The following is a 24,742-nucleotide window of genomic DNA, read 5'->3' on the forward strand; positions in this document are numbered from 1 at the left end:
GCCCTTTTAGTTTAACATACAAACACACACACAAACACAATTTTTAGTAATACACAGTGATGAAATATAACTACAAACTTTAAACAGGGAATAAAGAACAGAGGATTCAGGATGATGGTTACCTTTAGTGAGGGGGAAAGGGGGATGCATTGATGAGAGGGCAAAATCAGGTGGTTAAAAGTAGATTATAGGCAATACCTTAGTTTTTATTTGAAGTGGTGATTTCATGGGTCCTTACTGCTTTATTAAAAATAACTATAAAGTTAAAATCACACTGAGATATCACTGCACAACTGTTAGAATAGCTATCAACAAAAAGACAAGAGATAGCAACCGACAAGGGATTAATCTCCAAAATCTACAAACAGCTCATGCATCTATATATCAAAAAACAAACAACCCAATCAAAAAATGGGCAGAAAATCTAAATAGATATTTCTCCAAAGAAAACATACAGATGGCTTAAAAGCACATGAAAAGATGCTCAACATCACTAATTGTTAGAGAATGCAAATCAAAATTACGATGAGGTATCACCTCACAGCAGTCAGAATGACCATCATCAAAAAATCTACAAACAATAAATGCTGGAGAGTGTGTGGAGAAAAGGGAACCCTTCTGCACTGCTGGTGGGAATGTAAATTGGTACAACCACTATGGAGAACAGTATAGAGGTTCCTTTAAAAAACTAACAACAGAGCTACCATATGATCCAGCAATCCTACTACTGGGCATATACCCTGAGAAAACCATAATTCAAAAAGATACATGCACCCCAATGTTCACTGCAGCACTATTTACAATAGCCAGGACATGGAAGCAACCTAAATGTCTATCAGTAGAGGAATGGTTAAAGATGATGTGGTACATATATACAATGGAATATTACTCAGCCATAGAAAAAGAACAAAATAATGCCATCTGTACCAACATGCATGGACCTAGAGATTATCATACTGAGTGAAGTAAGTCAGACAGAGAAAGACAAATATCATATGATATCACTTATATATAGAAGTTAAAAAAGGATACAAATGAACTTATCTACAAAACAAAAATAGAGTCACAGATGTACAAAACAAACTTATGGCTACTAGTGGGTAAGGTTGGGGAAGGATAAATTGGGAGATTGCGACTGACATATATACACTACTGTATATAAAACAGATATCTAATGAGGACCTACTGTATAGCACAGGGAATACTCTGTAATGGCCTGTATGGGAAAAGAATCTAAAAAAGAGTGGATATATGTATATGTATAACTGATTCACTTTGCTGTAGAGCAGAAACTAACACATTGTAAATCAACTATACTCCAATAAAAATTTTTTAAAAAGACAAGAGATAAGTATTGCTGAGGATGTGGAGAAAAGGGAACCCTTATGCACTTTGGTGAGAATGTAAATTGGAAAGCAGTATGGAAGTTCTTCAAAAACTTAAAAAAGGAACTACCATCTGATTCTGCAAGCCCACTTCTCGGTACATATCTAATGCAAATGAAAACAGAATCTTGAAGAGATATCTGTACTTCCATATTCATTGCAGCATTATTCACAACAACCAAGATATGGAAACAACCCAAATGTCCGTCAACAGATGAATAGATAAAGATGCGATACACACACAGACACACACACACAATGGAATATTATTCAGCCATGAGAAAGAAGAAAATCCTGCCATTTGCAACAATGTGGATGGACCTTGAGGGCCCCATGCTAAGTGAAATACTAAACCAGACAGAGGAAGACAAATACTGCATGTAGCACTTACATGTGGAATCTAAAAGAAAATTTTTTTAAAAGTCAGATTCATAGAATAGAAAAGTGGTTTTGTCAGGGACTGAAGGGTGGGTGAAAGTTGGAGAGATTGGCAAAAGTGTACCAACTTTCAGTTATAAGGAATAAGGTCTGAGGATCTAATGTAAAACATGGTGATTATAGTTGACAGTACTGTACTGTGTAACTGAAAGTTGCTAAGAGAGTAGAACGTAAATGTTCTCACACAAAAAAAGATAAATATGTGAGGTGATGAATGTGTTAATTACCTAAAAGGGGGGTTTGCTTTCACAATGTATACATACATCAAATCACCATGATTTACACTTTAAATACTTACAATTTTATGTGTCAATTAATCCTCAAAAGAGCTGAAATTAAGAATAAGATAAAAACAAAAGGCATGCAAAGAAAAAAATGTTATTTAAAAATATACATACATACACACACACGTATATACATAAACAAAAAAGTGTCAAAAGTAGGCTTACCCCAGTACTGTTATGTAGTCATATCTCAATAAATCAATGAGGTAACTAAATAGAAATAGACATTTCCAGAATCAACTACAAATAATTATAAAGAGATATAGAACAGTATCTTAATTAACTTTTAACACCTTAATTCCTAATACTTATTATAGTAGCTGTTATTTGGTATAAACTTCTTGTATACATGATTGAATTTAATGGAAATGAACATTTAAGTACCAACTGTCAAATTACAGAAAAACTCAGGAGATGGAAGGAACATATGCAATCTTCCTCCATCCTCAAGTTCATTCAGTAAAGCAACATGTTATAGCACAAAAAATGTTAAAATGAAGCGCTCAACTTCTAGTTAAATATGACAAATTGACTGGGAAAAATACATTCCCTTCTGTTCCCTTTGGAGGCTATCCTTGAAATATAATAACAATCTGGCATGATTTATACACTTAAAGATAGCATTGTCAGCTTAGAAAAAAGGACCTCTGTATCTGGCATTTAGGATTACCCTCATGAACATCCTGTCAGGTAATGTAAGTAGAGATTTGAATATAATATTGCTCCAATCTGGGGGAGATAAAGAAATAAACAAATATCTGTTTAAATAGTATATTCTATAATAGAAGTATGATCACAGTGATGTAGAAAATTTATAAGATAAATTAACCAACAAACACAAGACTGTTACATAGACAATGAAAAATACCAGTCTCAAATAAATGATTCATTTTATAATGAGCACATAAAATTTGGTAATTAAATAGCTAAATTGGCAAAATATAACTCACACATGAAAATATTAGTTAGGCAATGTATAGAAATACCAACAATAAAGAAAACCTCTCTGCAATCAAATTAGCATAAAAAACAAACATATAAATAAATAATCACAATACTCAACATTTGTAAGAATGTGAAAAAAATACATTTATGCATTGCCAGTGGTAGCATACATTCACAACAATTTTGGATGACAATTTAGCAGTATATTTTTTGAAGCCATGAAAGCACTCATATTCCTTGATTTTAGAATCTTACTTCGGGGAATTTATTCACTAAATATAGATTAACTATTTCTAATTCTAAGTTAAATAAACCTGTTGAAATTTCTGAAATAACTACTAAAGGAATAACAATCAAGTACATAACTTCCAAAGCACTAATGGAGCAAAAAAGGAAAATGAAATATAATTCAAAAGTCAATCCAAAAGAAGGCAAATGAAATACAGGGGGAAAATGAATACAGAAAAATCTAGACAAAAAACAAAACAAAACAAAACAAAATATTAGAACAAATGCAAGCATATCTGTAATCAAAGTAAATAAACTAAAATTTACAATTTAAAATGTCAGAAAAGCCTTATTAAAACAAAATCCAGTTACATGCCATACACAAGAGGTATAGTTGTAAAAAGAGCATAGAGAGATGAGAAAAAAGGTAGAGGCATAATGGAAAATGCCTAGAGCAAGCTCGAGCTGGTATAGCTACATAAAAATCTTAAACATGGGCTTCAAGACAAAAATGCGCAACTAGGGATAAATAGTGTTGCTACATAAAGAAACATAACCTTTCTAAATGTGTAAATACCTAATACATCCGTGTAAGTAAAATTATAAAGAGATCTGAGGGAAAGATAACCAGAAACTTCAGCATAGTGACCAGTTCTAGAATGAAAGGTGGGGCAGCAGTGGTGGTTACACTGGTATTTGAAGATAAGCAGTGGTGCCTCTGGTTTTATTTACTAACCTTTATAAACTGAACATATATGTTAGGTAAATATATTCATTTTACATAGGCTATTTCATAAAATTAGCATCATAATGTAATACACAGTTAAACAAATTTGAAGGTATGAGTAATAGTTATCAAGTTGTGTTAGAATGGTAGAATTTGTGTCTTATTCTTGAAAATAATTTCAAACCCCTCCTTACTCAACACAAAATTATGAAAACAATATAAGTTTAACACTAGTTGTGGGAACATAGATGAGTGATGTCTCTACTATTAAATAGTTAATGAACAGAGAGCTTTTAGAATATAAGAATACATTTTACTTATTAACTTGTTTGGAAATTGGAATTTATGTCACACAGTTACAGAAGCCAGAAGACAAAGGAGATTAAGAACTTCCAAAAGCATAAAATAACAGCCCAAAGTTTAATAATTCCCACAAGTCTGGGCTTCCCTGGTGGCACAGTGATTAAGAATCCACCCGCCAATGCAGGGGACACGGGTTTGAGCCCTAGTCCAGGAAGATCCCACATGCCACGGAGCAACTAAGCCCGTGTGCCACAACTAATGAGCCTGCGTGCCACAACTACTGAAGCCTGTGCACCTAGAGCCCATGCTCTGCAACAAGAGAAGCCACCACAATGAGAAGCCCGCGCACTGCAACGAAGAGTAGCCCCAGCTCGCCGCAGCTACAGAAAGCCCACGCGCAGCAAGAAAGACCCAACATAGCTAATACATAAATAAATTAATTTAAAATAAAATAATAATAATAATTCCCACAAGTTTGAGTTATAAATTTTCTGGTATAATAAATATCCACATAGCCTTTTACCCACACTTAAGTTTTAAACTCCCACTAAAGATAGTGCAAACCAAACCATTCCAATTTAGATACATAGGACAGTGAACATAGAAATGATTTTTCAGAAAAGAAACAATGTTGAAGTACAAATATTTAATTTTTTAATCACTAGTATTTTTAACTTTTCCTGAAAGCATTTACTTAGAGATATAAAGATGTAATTAATTCTTTTTTGGGGGGGGTGGTTAACATCTTTATTGGAGTATAATTGCTTTACAATGGTGTGTTAGCTTCTGCTTTTTAACAAGGTGAATCAGCTATACATATACATATATTCCCATATCTCTTCCTTCTTGCGTCTCCCTCCCTCCCACCCTCCCTATCCCACCCCTCTAGGTGGTCACAAAGCACCGAGCTGATCTCCCTGTGCTATGCAGCTGCTTCCCACTAGCTATCAGTTTTACATTCGGTAGTGTATATATGTCCATGCCACTCTCACTTTGTCCCAGCTTACCCTTCCCCCTCCCCGTGGCCTCAAGTCCATTCTCTAGTAGTAGGTCTGCGTCTTTATTCCCGTCCTGCCCCTAGGTTCATCAGAACCTTTTTTTTTTTTTTTTTAGATTCCATATATATGCATTAGCATACGGTATTTGTTTTTCTCTTTCTGACTTACTTCACTCTGTATGACAGACTCTAGGTCCATCCACCTCATTACAAATAACTCAATTTCGTTTCTTTTTATGGCTGAGTAATACTGCATTGTATATATGTGCCACATCTTCTTTATCCATTCATCTGTCGATGGACACTTAGGTTGCTTCCATGTCCTGGCTATTGTAAATAGAGCTGCAGTGAACATTGTGGTACATGACTCTTTTTGAATTATGGTTTTCTCAGGGTATATGCCCAGTAGTGGGATTGCTGGGTCATATAATTAATTCTTTATAATGGCATTTTTCTCTTTTCACTGGATGGCAAAAGGCTCTATAAAGTAAAATTTTGCTTGAGATATATAATCAATTGTTTTTAATACTAAGCATACTTCTATTCAACTACAAATACTTAGATGGGATAGGTATATTTATTCACTTTGCTTCTATGAAAAGAGTAGGAAATATAAAGATCCAGAAGAGTCTATGAGCCTATAACTAAATATAAACACATTTTTTATGGGAGAAGGTAGCTTTGCACTGTACACTACTGAATTCTTTATTTAATTAAACCTTGAATGGGTTAGGTGATGAATTAGCATAACTAAAGTAAGGGTTAAAGGTGGTAGGGCATTAACTCTGTGGAATGTAGTTATAAGCATTTTCTATTTAGGGTTATTACTTTTTTACTTATTTGTCAGATGTGTGGACTGTGACCTCTGTTCTGAGTTCAGTGTAGTAAAATCTTCTAAAGGATAAAAAATAGTAGAAAGTTCTAACAGAGCAGTATAAAATATATTATGGCCCCTCAGTAATTATGCTATAATTCTGTTGGAGAAAGCAATTCTATTACAGTCCTTATTGTCAGACACTAACTTTTACTGTCTGGAAAAAAGAAAACTATTCCTTTTAGGTAGGATTTTTGTTCTTGGCATGTGCTCAAAAATGAGTAATATTTCCTGATGATTTTTTAAAGAAGAGAGAACACATTATACACACACATACACACATATATACCTACACATACACATACATATGTGCATAGACACACACATATCTTTATGTTCTGACAACCTTCTTTAAAACACCAATCTTGTCATTTTCATTCATAGAAGCATAAGGATTTATCAGTTTACTAAATTTGAAAAGAATCTCAAGAGTTCATATTGAGCTCCCAGACAAGAGTGTGAATGTTAGTAGGGTTCTTATTTTATTGTTTGAGAAAGATTCATGACTACATAGTACAAGTCAACCTCATTTCGGATAAAAATAATTGCTTCATAGGTACTCACTGAGTAACACTTAGCACAGAATCAGTTCACATACCTTCTCATTTGCAATAAATCTTCTAAGAATACTGATGGGCCAAAACATACTTCACTTGTACTATGACAATTATATTTGACTTCCGTATTTTTTTTTTTTTTGGTCAAAACTACTAAATGGTACCTGGGTGCTCTTAACCAGAACATAACACCAAGGATTTCTTTACTCATCTGCCAGAATGTTCCCCTCCTAGTCACTATGCTGATTATCTTTAGAACACAAATAAAATTCCCATTTTACATCTGAGGTAAAGCATGTTCTTTTAGAACTCAGAGATGGCTTTAAAGATCTTTTTCAGTGTTGTAAGTCTATGGAACACCTATAATTCTCTAAGATTATATTTGCAAAGATCCTATCAATGTTATCCTTTATAAGAACCCAATAACAAGGTCTCTTGTCCATTGGCTAACTCATGCCAACGTTATTTATAAATAACAATAATTAATGAATTTTGGCCTTATTTTACATACCAGTAGTGCAATTTCCTAAGATCTGGATTCATGGATGTCATTGTGGTAGTTGATTCTGTTCTTTTCCCAGACACTGCCCAACTAACTACTCAGAGACAGCGGCCACCATAATTAAACTACCTGGTAAAACACATCAAAAGATTGAAACTACTAAAGAAAGTCAATGTTTTTTGAAATCTTTATCTTCTACAAGAGTTAACACATGGCAGCAGTGAGTCAAACTTATTAAACTTGGCATGGAATCTTGCCAAACATTTAAGAACAACTGTAGGCATCTATGAAATGCTGGAATTTGTCTATTTCTGTAGGCATCTATGAAATGCTGGAATAGTTTTAAAAGCAGGGAATTTTGGAATCAGACCTGGAGAGACTCCGACTGCTTTACTTAAGACAAGCTATACAGCTTTCCTGAGTCTTGCTTTTACTCATTTATAAAGTTAGATAATAATACCTAGAACTAAATGAGAAAAATAAATGAGATAATGCATATAAATTAGGGGTCAAATAGTAGGCCCTTGGCAACATGGTAACTTTACTGACAACAAAGGTGAATTTAGTTTCTTAAGAATGGATGAAATAGAATTAGAAAGTATTAGAGAATCTTAAATTTGAAAGCCCTTCCGTTACGATTACTGAAGAAAAATACCTCCTCCAAAAAAAAGTTGAAAATGAAAATAATTCTTATATGGGGGAAGATTATAATTACAAGTATATATTAGATGAGAATGAAAATAAAAATGACACAAATCTGCTCTAATGTGGGGGATGAGGTAAACAAAGCTTGAAGATGAGAGGAAGTAAAATCGGAAGCAAGTAATTGTCCCCAAAGCACTGGAAAATAACCTCAATTGAAATTAATTTCCTAAACATAGGCACAGATGTTTCACATACTTTCCACAACTTTACCTCATATGTTGGCTCCTAGTATTAAGGAAATGAAATTAATTCTACAGTTATATGTAAAATTATATCTCATTTCTTCTCACCTGTGTTTTATATTTTACGATAGCCATTTAATAAACTGAAGCAAAAGATGAGTGGGACTAATGCAGACATGAGTGTGTGAAAGTTGAACTGACACACCTAAAGTACTAGGGATACAGGCAAAGTAAAATCTGCAGATGTAAGCATCACATGTATAATAGGCATCTTGATCAAGACGCACTTTGCAATTCAGCTGGACAAGTAAGAAAGAATGTTGCATACAGTACAACCAGTGGCTCATGATTATGCCTGGTGTAATTCTCAGCATTGGCATTAATAGTGAGGAATACCATTGCAGGTTAGAAGATGATTCTTCCACAAAAATGACTGCTGTAGCTTTAAAAGGCAACATGACCCCTACCACTTATAGGTTTTGTAGTTGATCCTAATGGCCAGATGGCCAGTACTATGCAGAGAGCATAATCTTTAAAATATTAAGGATGTTAAAATTGCCCATGGATGTTTCTGTGAAACTGATGACAGTGAAAGTTCATACTAACATATATGAGAAAGGTTCATTTATTCTCAAGTGAATGTAATTTCTCTTTATGATTGAATTTAACTCCAGAAACTCATCCACAGGTGGGAAAATTACCTTGTTGTTAAAGTGATTTGTTGAAGAACATCAGTTATGCTTACTCTGAATATTTGATTTGAATTTGTTTCTTTACTCATTTACTCATTTATTCAACAAACTTTGATAGAGTTCCTACTGTATGTCTGGCTTCGAGAATACTACTGATAAGAAAAAAAGAAGCAAATTGTGTTCACTTCTCATTTAGGTATTGAGCAAAAACCCAACTTGCCAAACAGTCTAGCTAACAGAATATTGCTTTGACATTTTGATCTCAAGTTACAAGCCCATTTCTATGCTAGACATGTTACAAGGATAAACTAGATATGATAAATAAACTAGGTATGATATTTCTTATTAATTAGCATGTAAGATATATTAAATACGAGAAAATAAAAATATGTAAAATTGACTGGGATGTAAAATACATAAGATAACTGACTAAAGTAGCCACACACTGAATTTAGTCAGCAGATCACATAGCATTGATGAGATTTATCATTTAATTAACAATACTTTGAGACCAGCCCAACTCAAAAATATAAAGAAAGGTGGCATAGTTATCTCCCATGTGAGAGAAGCCGCAGAAAATGCCCTGTTTTGGATGCAGAGTATCACTAGATTTGAGGAACCTTGGTCCACTGGGTCATAAGCAATGCCACTGAAGAGTTTAGCACCCAGTTTTGGAGAACAGGTATATAACAGCATGACAATATTAGACAGTATATCTTAAAAAAACCTGAAGGAGTTGTATGGATAATTGCTAAACAGATTTGAGTGAACAGAGAGTCCACGAAGAGGTAAATACAGTAATTTAGCCTTAAAAACTGAGGTACTGAACTTTTAATCCTAGGAAGGTATTTGAAGTAAGAATCAAAAATTGGATATGATATATGGAATCGCTCTAATATAAATCTCCAAGGTTTTCAGGTAATGACTAGTGCTATTAATAAACAAGAGAAGAAAATAAAAGATAAATTTAAAAAGCCAAAGACATTTTTGTGAATATGTTATGGGAAAGAAATAGAGACTAGAAATGAGGAGGGCATTGCAATAAGATGGGTTTGGTTTTACATTTGAAGAATCTGAGATGCCCTGCAAGCAGTCAGGAACATGGGTATAGCAATTAGGAATATGGGTTAACTTAAGACTCAAAACAAGTACGTGGACAAGTCATGAGAGATTTAAAAGGTAGGCCTTTTGAGAACAAGAGTGTGCTAAAACTTTGTAATAGGAGGCCCACAGTCAGGAGCCAAGAAAAGAAAGAGCCAGCAAGTTTTACAGTGATGTCAGAGAGCAGGAGGGCTGGAGTATTCAGTTTTTCAGGGAACTGTGGGGTAATCATTAAGAAGGGAGCAGGAATATGGCAGTGGAGAATTGTTAGCAATGGAATTAAAGGCCACAGAAAATTCTAGGTTGGTTATAAGTCAGCCTCTGATGGAGACAAAAAAGTGTGCATAATCATGGTAATTTACAGCAGTTTATGTTAGCTTTTATAAATGTTTAATTAAATTAAATGGCATATATATATATACACACATGTGTTTGTGTGTGTGTATATCCTTATGTACATGCACACATTATCTGTTCAGGAATCTTAGGGAAAAGCAGAGACAGAAAATGAGGGAAATAACAAAACAAAAATGTGCACCTTACTAGCTAGAATGTTTTAGAACCTAGTACGTCAGTCATCCATCCCCCTACCTCCATTACAAATATTTGTTGTATAAACCTGATCAGAGAAACGGCTCACCATGACTCAGCTGGAACGTTACTTATAGAAGAGTAAGAAGAAATTGTTGCTAACAGGAGCCCGGAAGGGAGTGCTCTCCCAGCACAGCCCTCACATTGGCTTTGAAGACATTGCTCTGGACCTTCTTTCCAATAGCAAGGATGAAATCCTGCCCTGTCACCACTTCTGTGACTACCGAGGACAAAGTGAAGTCAGAGGATGTCTTGTAGATTCTACAGAAACACAGAGGGAATGAACACTTGTGGAGCACTTTTTACACTTGCTGTGTACTAAACCTGGGTTGTCCCATTTCATCCTTAATAATACACTGCGTGGTGATTGGGATTACATGAGGAAATTGAGTTTAAAGAGGTTATATGAAATGTCCAAGAGAAACAGTCAAAGGCAGAGCTGGAATTCAAAGCCGAGTCTCTCTGTCTTATTAAATATCCTTCTTTTCACAGCCTTATCTGAATGACATGAATTCCAGAGCTCTTTCCAGGCACAAGCTAAAAGAAGCAGCAATAAAGGATTAACCATTTGTAAACTGTGGTGTTTACCTATCTCCTTTCCCAGCCTTTAGGTCTAACACTTGATTAACTATGTAAGTTAATTAGTGTCACCGACTGTCATTATTTCCTAACATTTCTAAAAATCCAAAGTCCTTACAAAATACTCTTACCTTCAGGGAGATAAAATTACCTTTCCCAAGGACAAGCCAGAATAGCTGCATAAATGTTAGAATTTATGCACCCTTATGAGGCATGAGATAACACCTCCTTCACTGGCGGGTTTCTAATATCATGCTAGCAGCCTATAACTGCCTGCATGTAAGTATACCTGAAAGAAAACACTTAGAGTTAACGACACCTAGATAGTACCTCAGCCATCCTAGGATAAAGGAGCAACAAATGTCCAAATTGCATTTGATAATTCTCCCCAGATGAATTAAAATTTCAGATTTGAAATCTCTGTCTTCATAAAGATAAGGGTAATTAGATTTTGAACATCACTGTAAACAGAGACACAGATTTTGTTACTGAGATACCTGCAATTTGCTACCTGATAACAACAGACAAGCAATCCAGTAGCTAGCTAGACACCACTGATCAATAAGCCAAGCATACTGTAAAGCAATGGAGCAATGGTATTCAGAGATCCAAATTACCAATCATGAGATGCTCAATCCATCCCACTTGGGAAAATCAGTGCTCACTCAACAACTTGGCACAGCGTCAGAGTTTCATGCTAAAGCAACAGGAATATCTTTAAATGGAATATAATAAATTCCAGGCTACTGAACCTCTAGCATTTTGGACGAGGGTAGTATGTTAGATGGTATCGTATGTCTTTCTTATGTATATATGTATGTATGTGTGTATGTATGTATTGGTTTGTTTGTTTTAAGTGTTGATACATATTTGAGTAACAATAATTACTTATAAATGTAAAGGTAAAGCAAGGTTGTCTTTGTCCAGCTGACACAGATTTAATTTATACTAATTTACAGAGTTGATGTTAAAACTTCTGGGGATAGCCCTACTCAGCTCTCGTATTAGTGGGCTTGGGCCACCATAACAGAATACCACAGACTGTGTGGCTTAAACAGCAGAAATATATTTTCTCCCAGCTCTGGAGACTGCTAGGCTAGGATCGAGGTATCAGCAAGGCTGGTTTCTGGTGAGACTTCTCTTCCTGACTTGTAGATGGCCGCCTTTTCACTATGTCCTCTCCTCACATGGCCTTTCCTCTTTGTAGGTGTACTTCTGGTATCTCTTCTACTCCTTATAAGGATACCAGTCGTATTTGATTAGGGCCCCACCATTATGACCTCATTTAACCTTAATTAACTCCTTAAAGGCTCTATCTCCAATACAGCTGCATTGGGGATTAGAGCTTCAACATATGGATTTTGAGGGAAGACAATTCAGTCCCTAAGAGACATCTTCCTGTCTTTCTGTTTAAATCTCCTTTATGACTGCTTCGTGCTTTTCTTTAATTTTTCAGGCCAAATACAGATGGAAAGGTACTTACAGCAGCAGATAGCAGTGACACAGATGAAAAATAAGAAAAAAAAAAATCTCGTTTTGTTTCTTTCTCTCAGCAGGTTTCCCTTTTTCCAACTGCATAAATTATTATAATCTACTCTCCTTTTATTAGATAACCAGCTAATAATTATTTACTAATTTATGATAACTACATAAAAACAACCCCCTATAATTTTGAAACCTGTCTTTAGACGCAGCTAGCCCTCCTTGAAAGGGAGCATGACCCTTTCCACAGAATGAAAGATTTTAAATAACATTAAACAAAGCATAAGAAAATTATTAAGCTATGATGGGGTACTCTGCAATTACAATTTCTCTTAATTATATGCTGCTCTGACACTCAACAGAAAATGCAGATGAACCATTTAATGCATGTATAAGTAAGATCAAATCTGAATATTCCCACTAAAGATGCCCATGGTATTTGCTATTAACTCCTTGCTTGGGTCTTGTTTTCTTCCCCACCTTTGGCATAACCTTGTTATTAGAACAGAGATACTGGTTTCAGGCTTTAAATACTGTAAAGCAGTCAAGAGGGAAAACACCTAAAACCTCATTCAAATAATCATTTTTGAATTGTAAGCCTAACCTGACATTATTATAGTCAGACCAGAAGAGTTTTGCTCCAAGATGATAACCCTTTCTTTAACACAAAGTCCACATATGATAACTTGTGTATTCTTAATCATGAAATAAAACCATGGGAGACACTGGTCTGATTAAAAGACAAGTGCGTAACCATGGAAAGAGACAAATCCAAATTAAGACTTTTTTTTTCTTTAATGTTTTCCTTTAAGAGTTGGCTTTAGAAAGAGTCACGCAGGCATATTTTACTGGTTCTCTGTTGTCTGAAGGTTAGGACAATTTGAAAGGAAAAACAGTGCCAGGATGATTCCTGTTCAAATGCAAACACACACACACACACGGACACACATGAAAAGACACACACACACACACACACACTCACACTTCCCTGGGGAAGAATTTCTTAAAATCCTTGATTTTTCACTTTAATTTTACTTTACATATATATTTTTAGTTCAGTTCCAAAATGTTGTTTTCTTTGAGGTGTTTTTTTTTTCTCTCAGCTTGCTGTACTCCTAATTTTGAAAAGTCACTAAGGGTATAATTTTGGAAATCCACATTTTAAAAGAAATGCTAGTTTTATTTACAAAAACTTTTCATCAAAGCTAAGAAGCAGAACTGAGTTCTTTTGTGATTCCAAACATATTTTTGAAGAATGGTTACATCATATATCTATTCTTGGAAACATTAAATAACAGAAAGCAAACACAAAGGTCTTGTCTTTGGTCTTTCATGCAATGACATCTTTGCAAATTAGGCTGACAAATTTACCTAGTCTTCCTTCCTTCTACTGCTTATTGTCAGTATAAGATTGAATGGAAAATTGGTCTTAATCAAAACTAAAAGATTCTGCTTATCAAAAAACACCATCAAGAAATAAACAGGTGTAGAGGAAGAAAAGATATCTCTTTTCTTCTACCCTTTTAAGTTCTCAACTGAGATCCCTGTAACAAAAGACAGATTAGCAAGAGAAAAGCATGCAAATGCATTTAAGTTTTATATGACAGGAAACTTCATAACGAAATGAAGACCCAAAGAAACTGTTAAACCTTTTCTATGTGGCCTGGGCTTCCTCACAACATGGTGGCTGGTTCCAAAGGCAAGTGTCCAGAGAAGAGCCAAGCAGAAGCCATAATGCATTCAATGATCTAGCTGCAGAAGTTAATCTGCATCACTTCACCATATTCTACTGATCAAGACATTTACAAAAGCCCAGCCAGTTTCAAAGAGAGGTAATAAATACCCTCCACCACTTGATGAAGGCATGTCAACATCGAATTTTGAGAAAAGCATATTGCATGGGATACACACACACACACACACACACACACACACACACACACTCACTTAGCAATCTTTGAAGAAATGATCTGCCATGGACATCACGTAAATCACAAATTCTTTAGTATAAATTTTATGAAGGAGTCTCTGCATGAGAACAGGGAACACATAAAAGGGAAATGACTGAAACGAAGTACAGGGAATCTAAAGAAGGAAAGGTAATGAAAGACCAATTTCACCTGCTTTTGGCCAGCCCTCCCAAAGCATGTAGGTGAGAATATACCATTAAAATGTTAACACCTCACAATAAAATGTAAATTCAATCATAGAAAAATTATATGTAAATACTTATTAAACACTTTTAATTAAATACAGATAGTTACTTGCTTACAATCATATTAACCACCACTTACTGAGCGATTATTGAGCTTTCAAAGTGATGAGATCTTTGCATGCATACACTCATTACACTTTGTCCTTAAGACCCTATGATGCAGGATTATTTTAATCCCCATTTTACAGGTGAGAAAAGCTAGTCTAAAAAGGTTAAGTAATTTATCCAAGGTCATATAGCTTGTTAATGGCAAAGCTGGGATCTTGACCTCTAAGTATACTGTAACTATTCCACTTTCCACATGTTTTCTTTTTAACTCAAATTTTTCTCAAGCACACGGTTAAATTGTAAAGGCCCAACAGAAGAACATACATCAGTATCCTAAAAGCACATATGCTACAAATCGCAATATCTATAATATGGCCGTGGGTAAACCTGAGCTCAGCTTTTTGTCTCCATCTACCTTCCACTTAGAGTTTCTAAAGGAAAGTCATGGGGCGAGGGGATGGGATAAACACAAGACAGAAAATGAAAACCTAAAAGATTCTTCAGGCAAAGTATTAAAACTGGGAAGAGAGTATATCATGATAGCAGAAATTTAAGATCAGTATATAAAACCATTCCCCACCCACAGCAACAACGAGAAATTTTCATTTTAGTAAATTACTTACATATAATAACATTAAAGATATACAGTATCTAGAAAATATGGCAAAAATATATAAGACCATTTGGAGGAGATTTTAAAACATTATTGAGTAACTTTAAGAATTAAATAAACAAAGAAATAAATAGATGTATAAGAAGATTCAATATCATAACCATGTCATTCACCTAAAATTGGTCTACAGATGTAATTCAATTCCCACCAACATACCGATAGAGTTTGCAAAGAAACTGTAAAAGTTGATTTTAAAACTTGTATGGAAAAGTAAAAACTAGTAATAGTTAAGATACTAAATTTATTTTTAAAAATTAAGGATGTGACAACTTAACCTATTAATTATTGTTTTGGTTATCACCTGCGTTGTAGAAAACTATTCCAAATTGCAGTGGCTTAAAACAACATTTATCTATTAATTTCATGATTCTATGAATCAGGAATTTGGGCAGGGTTTAGCTAGTCTATCAGTAAAAGTTCAATCCAAAAAGCAAAAACCAGTAGGATTTATTACAAAGATTTATGTATTTCAAGGAACTGGCCTACACAATTGAGGGGGCTGGCTAAGTAAGTCTGTAGGGCAGGGCATCAGGAAGGAAAGATTATATACAGGTCTAAATTCCATGGGCATAGGCAGAAGCTGCTGTCCAAAGGCAGAATTTCTTCTCTTCCTCAGAAAACATTCAAGCCTGCTTTTAAGGCCATCCAACCAATTTAATTAGGCGCACTGAAATAACTGTCCTTACTTAAAGTCAACTGATTAGGGGCTTTAGCTGCATCTGCAAAATCCTTCCACAGCAACTCCTAGATTAGTACTTGACCTAAAAATGGAAAGTTGACATATCAGGAAGGCACCACAGCTAGGGTTTTTCTCTCGACCCTGTGTGGTGTCTGTTGGGTTCATTCAATGGTACTCAGTTGGATGCTAACTAGTCTGGAGGGCCCCAGACAACTTCACTCAAATGCTGGGATCTTGGCAGGAACAGCCAGCAGAGTGAATTTAGCTGGCCCCTCTCCCTCTCCCTGTAGTCATAAAGGTCTCATCATGTGGCATCTCCAGCAGGGCAGGTAGGCTTCTTACTTGGTGGCACAGCAATCCCTTGAACCTCACTGGAAACAGCCAGATATCTTAAAAGTCTATATCTGGAGCCATATTCCACTGGTCAAAGCAATCACAGGGCAGCACAACTTCTAGTGGACGGGAATAGACTCTACTGTCTGATGGGAAACGTGTCAAAATTTTTTTGCCATTAAAAAGATTAAAATCTTCCACAAACATCCAGACATTGTAAAACTACAGTAGTAAAGAGAATATGGTATTAGCATGGACAGAAAATGAGTAAAGGAAAATAATAAGTCCAGAAACAGACTTGCACAGACATGAAATTTGATATATAGTAGAGATGGCACTGCAGATCATTAGACAAGAGACGCATTAAACAATAAACAGCTCTGGCTAATGGTGCGAAAAACTGAAATTGAATCTCTACTTCAAACCACATGCAAAAATCAATTTCAGATGAATTAAAGACTTAAAGGTGAAACAAGAAACTTTAAAACTTTTAGGAAAAGTATAGGAGGAAGATATCTTTATAAACTTTGGGTAAAAAAGAATTTTTCAACTAAATACAAAAAGCTCTAATCATAAAGGAAAAAAATCAATTAGACTGCATTTAATTGAGAACTTGTGTTCATCAAAAGACTCCATAAAGAACGTAAAAAGACAAGCCAAAAACTAGAAGATATTTGCAACATATTTAACAAATAAATTATTAAAATTCAAAATGTATTTTTAAAATTCTACAAAATAATAATAAAGGCAAACAATCCAGTAGAAAATGGGCAAAAAGGTATGCATTAGCATTGCACAGAAGAGGAATCACGAATTGCAAGTAAACATAAGGAAGGATGTAGTATCACTGAAATGCTATTTGATACCAAAGTGTAATATAATTTTATATCTACTAGATTGCCTAAAATTAGTAAATCTGGAAATAAGTATTGGCAAATATGCAGAGAAAATGAAAATTCTCATACCCTCTAGTTGGAGTATTAATTTGAACAATTATTTGGGTAAACAATTAAGCAGTTATTTTGTAAAGATGAAAAGGGGTATATCCCATGACTGAGCAATGTACTCGCAGGTATACGCCAGAAGTCTGCAAATTGTGCATGTGTAACCCTGGGGTACATGAGGAGTCTCTTACAGACACAGATACATTTAAAGGAATAAACTTAGATTTCCAGCATCCATATGAAATGTATATACTCTGAAGTGATCTGAGAATGTGCCTTCATTAGAGGGTAGACATTTCATGACAATTACTTTTCATCTCTCTTTTCACAAAAATCATCCTTTCTTCCATTTTATTAAAAAAATAGCTCTCACCCATCTTCAATTTCATAATAATGCATTATCCTAAATAGCATAAATTCCAAGGAAGCCAAATAATGGTAACAATTCAAAATACTGGTGACAGAGAATTCTCTTTTAATGATGGTATCATCCCCAATGTCTTTTTTGATCATATGGCTTTACGTCTTTCCCAGTCTTATATATAAATGTGTTTCTATCATGGACATTAGAAATACCCCCCCCCACACACACATACACACACATACTATATTAGGCTGCAGTGAATACATATATATTGTAGAGTGGGAGTCTGGGACTAATGACTACTTCCATTTAATAGCCTCACATTCTCTTGCCCTGTAACTGTGGGAAAAGGCACTGTACCTGAGGGAAAGACCCTTGTTCATGAGAGGAGAGCAGACAAGGGTGAGGGTAAGAAATATCAAAGACAGCACAAACACAAGATAAGGTTACCTGCCTTACCACTCTATCTATCATATAATTAAAATGTTCAGAATGTTTGAAAATGCACCCTAGAATTAAAACTGTGTGCTTCAAATCTCATGCCCTGACTTTTTCTGGAACTGTTTCTCAATCGGATATTTTACATGATTTCAAAAATTTTAAATGAAAATATTTATGTTATTTCTGACATCTCAGCATCACATCTTCAAGAAAATGGAACATATATTGGAGGTAAAAAGTGTTTTGTATTTTCTTCAACATTTATTATTCATAAGAGAAACATTTCCCTGAATTTTACCAAGAAAAAATCATCAGACACTTTAAAAATGTATTTGGTTTTGACTCAGTAATAAATATCCTTTCCGGCACTTGTCAACCACTTCTCTACTTTTTGATTCCTTCCTATGGGAATAGAAAATTGTACTATGCACAATGCATACTTAGCAATGGTTACTCCAATACTTTGGGTAAGCCCTACACTTACTGGTGGCTGAATACTTTCTCTTACCGTGAATTTCCACTGAATCTGTCTCATTCCAGCAGTTGATGATAGTCATCCTAGAACTAGGAACAAATAGAAAAATAACAGTCAGATCCATCAAAAGAGATGCATTTCCAAATAAAGTTTTACTTTATGTTCAATAATTATTTTCAAAATGGCTTTAACCAACTGTGCACTAATAACAATTGTTATGGTAACTAAATCCAGAAAATAATTAACATTTAAGAGTTTTAAAGGCACAAAAAATTTTTTTAAAATCAAGTTTATATATATAATTTTTATTGTAAAGTATAAAAGGGTGACTAATGAAAATGTAAGTGAAAATATATACTGCATTCGGATAAAATTCTGTGGGAGTAGTGAAATGAAAATATGACTCCAGGAGAAAAAAATATAAAATTTCTGGCTTTTAAAAAAGACCTTTTCATCTGCATTTTATAAGTAAATGGTAATGGGTTAAAAAGTACAATGGTATTTGTATTCCATTCGATCTATTTTTAAAAAGGATATTACAGTGTCAGTTTAAAATGTCAATATACAAATATACCAGAAATTACATCATTTGCAATCACTTAAACAGTTGATTTAAAAAAACTAGGTACCAACTTAAAAATGTGTGAAGAATCACACAAGTTTTCAAAATTCTGTTGGAGGATATGTGAGCAAAATTTTGAACACTATATGTACATAAATATATATATGAGGAAACCTCTTGCACAGGTACATTTAGGAATCACATACAATATTTTTTGTTCTTTTTTCCTCTCAACAGTGACAAGCATTTATTGAGTGCTCATTACATCAGGCACCTTTCTAGGTTAAAAAAAAAAAAATCAATAGACAAACATCCCTGTCCAGGTAGAGTTTATACTTTAGGAGCATATTGATACCAACATGTTAATAGAAATAAATAAAGAAAGAAAAGGAAGCAGCCATAGGCAAATCAAATGTCCATACAAAGGAGAAAGGATAATCACTTTATGAATATTATACAGCAGTAAAAGTAAATATACTCAGCTACAGGCAACAATTTAGGCCAAAATTATCATTTGTAGTATGATAGAATATTTATAAAGTTCAAAAAAAAATCAAGGTAAGACAAACATTTAAAAACATAAATATGTGGTAAAACTATCAATATGTGGTTTAAAATATGTGGTGAAAAGACATAATGGCTACCCATACAGGAGTGGCACAAGGATGGATTAATTAACAACAAACAAAAATAGCTTCAACATTAGGAATCAAGTTCTGGCCCTTAGGTTCTTTAGGTCCAATGGTGGATTCAAGGGTGTTTATTTTATTTTCATGCCCCATTTTCTAAATATATCAGCTATTACATAAAATATGAATAAAGGCAGAAATTAACATGGTTGAGGTTCCTTACAATTGTTTGCAACTATTCAGAAATTGAGAGACAAAGTAGGTTTACAACCATCAAGGAAGAACTGTAACATTTCTCTCTAATGTCAAGCACTGTCCCCCATGCCTCACTCCCCATGTCTCCTCACTCTGCCAGCTGTTCACACATCCACTCTTTTATTTGACATTAAATGACTGACCACTATATGCTGGACACCGGACTAAGTGTTAAAAGAAACATTCTTCACCACTATTCAACACCAAGGAATTTGTCTGAAACACAAAGGCCTTTTTCATACTGTCCCTTAGGACTACTTGGTGTCAAGATCTTCTACATTTTGCCTCTAATAACACAAACTGATAGGTAACCTATAAAATTCACTGTAAGTCATTGAGGAAACTGCTACTCCTTGTGACCAAGACCCTTTCTATTAATCTGTCTTATTGCCACCAGTAGCCTGTTATATGGCCTGAGCTATGCATTACTTGGATGCCCCACCTCATTCCAAAACGCAGTTGAAATTTAATAATTATTGAATAAACAACAAGACATAAAATTGAGTAACATTCCTCTTTGCCAGCTGGCATACAAATACCTTTTCTTGAGCATATGTAACATTTTGATTAGTAAAGTGATGCTCATTAAACAGACATGTTTATTATTAAAATAATTATTTAAGCAAAAAGAGATTTCTGTGGCATTTTTTACATTTAATGGTTTCAGATTTGTTACAGAAAATTATAAAGGCAAAAAAGAAAAATTATATACTTATGTTTCACAGTTTCAATGACAGTCATAATTTTAAATATTCTGTCCCCTATAAATTCATGTTTATTCATCCAAAAATATGTGCTAATATGTGGATGTTAAAACCTGTGTTCTATGGCTTCCTTACCACTGCCTCCTTCTCCTTCTCCTTCCCTGATTCAGCATGTTCCAGAATATTCTCAACAGAATTCAGACTCATTCCATAGGAGGCATATCATTGTATTTACAAGTTTTATAATGTACACATTTATTCTTAAACAGTAGAATTACTATTATTTTTAGCATGGCAACGTTAGAAAACTAGAAAGGAGCTGAGTTTTAGATTTGGAAAAGATACAGTATTTAATGCATTCATTAATTGGGATCATTCTCCCATATTTATTTAGTTTCTTTTGATAAAGTGTTCCTTTATTCCAGGAATTACTACTTATCTGAGACAATATTTTTGAAAAAAAAAAACCCACACAAATATAAATCAATTGCAAATTTCCTGGTATCATGGAAAAATCAATTGCAAACTTCCACTGTATCATGGATTGATTTCCATGTATCAATCACTCCATTAATGAGGGTCTTCAGATACAGGGTAAAAACAGAAGGTAAACTGCCATCCTTCATTATCCATCACAATAGAAACACTAGAATGACCCTAATTGATGAATTTGCTGAGAATTACTTCCTATTTATGAATAGTATCCCAAGTTTACTCTTTACATATATTATATACATTACATGCTTTCTTGTTACACGTCCTTATAAACGGTACCTACAGTTCGACGCAGAAAATGTGGAAAGAATCCAGTATCATAGTTAGCAATTGGAGTAAGAATATTCTACTTATGATGGCATTTAGGAATGAGAGAATGATAATAAGAAGTAACTTAGAAGAGGAACTTCAAGATGGTGGAAGAGTAAGACACGGAGATCACCTTCTTCCCCACAAATACATCAGAAATACATCTACATGTGGAACAACCCCTACAGAACACCTACTGAACACTGGCAGAAGACCTCAGACCTCCCAAAAGGCAAGAAACTCCCCACGTACCTGGGTAGGGCAAAAGAAAAAAGAAAAAACAGAGACAAAAGAATAGGGACGGGACCGCACCAGTGGGAGGGAGCTGTGAAGGAGGAAAGGTTTCCACACACTAGGAAGCCTCTTCGCGGGCAGAGACTGCGGGTGGCAGAGGGGAAGCTTCGGAGCCACGGAGGAGAGCGCAGCCACAGGGGTGTGGAGGGCAAAGCAGAGAGATTCCCGCACAGAGGATCGGTGTCGACCAGAACTCACCAGCCCGAGAGGCTTGTCTGCTCACCCGCCGGGGCGGGCGGGGCTGGGAGCTGAGGCTCGGGCTTCAGTCGGATCCCAGGGAGAGGACGGGGGTTGGCTGCGTGAACACAGCCTGAAGGGGCTAGTGCCCCACGGCTAGCCGGGAGGGAGTCCGGGAAAGTCTGGAGCTTCCGAAGAGGCAAGAGACTTTTTCTTGGCTCTTTGTTTCTGGTGCGTGAGGAGAGGGGATTAAGAGCGCCGCTTAAAGGAGCTCCAGAGACAGGCGCGAGCCATGACTATCAGCGCGGATCCCAGAGACGGGCATGAGACGCTAAGGCTGCTGCTGCTGCCACCAAGAAGCCTGTATGCGAGCACAGGTCACTGTCCACACCTCCCCTCCCGGGAGCCTGTGCAGCCCGCCACTGCCAGGGTCCTGTGATCCAGGGACAACTTCCCCAGGAGAACGCAAGGCGCGCCTCACGCTGGTGCAACGTCATGCCGGCCTCTGACGCCGCAAGCTCGCCCCGCCTCCTTACTCCTCCCTCCCCCGCGGCCTGAGTGAGCCAGAGCCCCCGAATCAGCTGCTCCTTTAACCCCGTCCTGTCTGAGCGAAGAACAGACGCCCTCAGGCGAGCTACACGCAAAGGCGGGTCCAAATCCAAAGCTGAACCTCAGGAGCTGTGCGAACAAAGAAGAGAAAGGGAAATTTCTCCCAGCAGCCTCAGGAGCAGCAGATTAAATCTCCACAGTCAACTTGATGTACCCTGCATCTGTGGAATACCTGAACAGACAACGAATCATCCCAAATTGAGGCAATGGACTTTGGGAACAACAATATATATATTTTTCCCTTTATCTCTTTTTGTGAGGGTGTATGTGTATGTCTGTGTGAGATTTTGTCTGTATAGCTTTGCTTTAACATTAAGTCTTGGGGTTCTGACTGTCCATTTGTTTTTTTTTTTAAGAATAGTTTTTAGCGCTTGTTATCATTAGTGGATTTGTTTTGTGGTTTGGTTGCTCTCTTCTTTCTTTCTTTCCTTCTTTTTTTTAAATTACTTAAAAAAAATTTTTTAATAATTATTTTTTATTTTAATAACTTTATTTTATTTTTTTCTTTCTTTCTTTCTTTTTTTCTCCCTTTTATTCTGAGCTGTGTGGATGACAGGGTCTCGATGCTCCGGCTGGGCATCAGGGCTGTGCCTCTGAGGTGGCAGAGCTGAGTTCAGAACACTGGTCCACCTGAGACCTCTGAGCTGCACGTAATATCAAATGGAGAAAATCTCCCAGAGATTTCCATCTCAACGCCAAGACCTAGCTCTACTCAACGACCAGCAAGCTACAGTGCTGGACACCCTATGCCAAACAACAAGCAATAAAGGAACACAACCCCACCCATTAGCAGAGAGGCTGCCTAAAATCATAATAAAGTCACAGACACCCCCAAACACACCACCAGATGCAGACCTGCACACCAGAAAAACAAGGTCCAGCCTCATCCACCAGAACACAGGCACTAGTCCCCTCCACCAGGAAGCCTAAACAACCCACTGAACCAACCAGAGCAACTGGGGACAGACACCAAAAACAATGGGAACTATGAACCTGCAGCCTGCGAAAAGCAGACCCCAAACACAGTAAGTTAAGGAAAATGAGAAGACAGAGAAACACACAGCAGATGAAGGAGCAAGGTAAAGACCCACCAGACCAAACAAATGAAGAGAAAATAGGCAGTCTACCTGAAAAAGAATTCAGAATGATAGTAAAGATGATCCAAAATCTTGGAAATAGAATGGAGAAAATACAAGAAATGTTTAACAAGGACCTAGAAAAACTAAAGAGCAAACAAACAATGATGAACAACACAATAAATGAAATTAAAAATTCTCTAGAAGGAATCAATAGCAGAATAACTGAGGAAGAAGAACGGAGAAGTGACCTGGAAGATAAAATAGTAGAAATAACTACTGCAGAGCAGAATAAAGAAAAAAGAATGAAGAGAAATGAGGACAGTCTCAGAGACCTCTGGGACAACATTAAACACACCAACATTCGAATTATCATGGTCCCAGGGAAGAAGAGAAAAAGAAAGGGACTGAGAAAATATTTGAAGAGATTATAGTTGAAAACTTTCCTAACATGGGAAAGGAAATACTTAATCAAGTACAGGAAGCACAGAGAGTCCCATACAGGATAAATCCAAGGAGAAACACGCCAAGACACATATTAATCAAATTATCAAAAATTAAATACAAAGAAAAATATTAAAAGCAGCAAGGGGAAAACAACAAATAACATACAAGGGAATCCCCATAAAGTTAATAGCTGATATTTCAGCAGAAACTCTGCAAGCCAGAAGGGAGTGGCAGGACATATTTAAAGTGATGAAAGGGAAAAACTTATAACCAAGATTACTCTACCCAGCAAGGATCTCATTCAGATTCAGCGGAAGATTACAACCTTCACAGAGAAGCAAAAGCTAAGAGAGTTCAGCACCACCAAACCAGCTTTACAAGAAATGTTAAAGGAACTTCTTTAGGCAGGAAACACAGGAGAAGGAAAAGGCCTACAATAAC

At 35.8% G+C, this 24,742-nt stretch overlaps 1 long non-coding RNA gene across 1 annotated transcript in view; it reads right to left on the reverse strand.

Moving 5' to 3' along the window:
• Nucleotides 1-24,742, reverse strand: part of LOC132365446 (uncharacterized) — a 152,064-nt gene that overhangs the window by 84,950 nt on the left and 42,372 nt on the right. The window contains exon 2 of the long non-coding RNA XR_009503102.1: nucleotides 18,778-18,833. This is a non-coding gene — a long non-coding RNA (uncharacterized LOC132365446). The remainder of the gene's footprint in view (nucleotides 1-18,777; nucleotides 18,834-24,742) is intronic.

This window comes from Balaenoptera ricei, chromosome 4 (genome assembly GCF_028023285.1).
Source record: "Balaenoptera ricei isolate mBalRic1 chromosome 4, mBalRic1.hap2, whole genome shotgun sequence".
NCBI classification, from domain to species: Eukaryota; Metazoa; Chordata; class Mammalia; order Artiodactyla; family Balaenopteridae; genus Balaenoptera; species Balaenoptera ricei.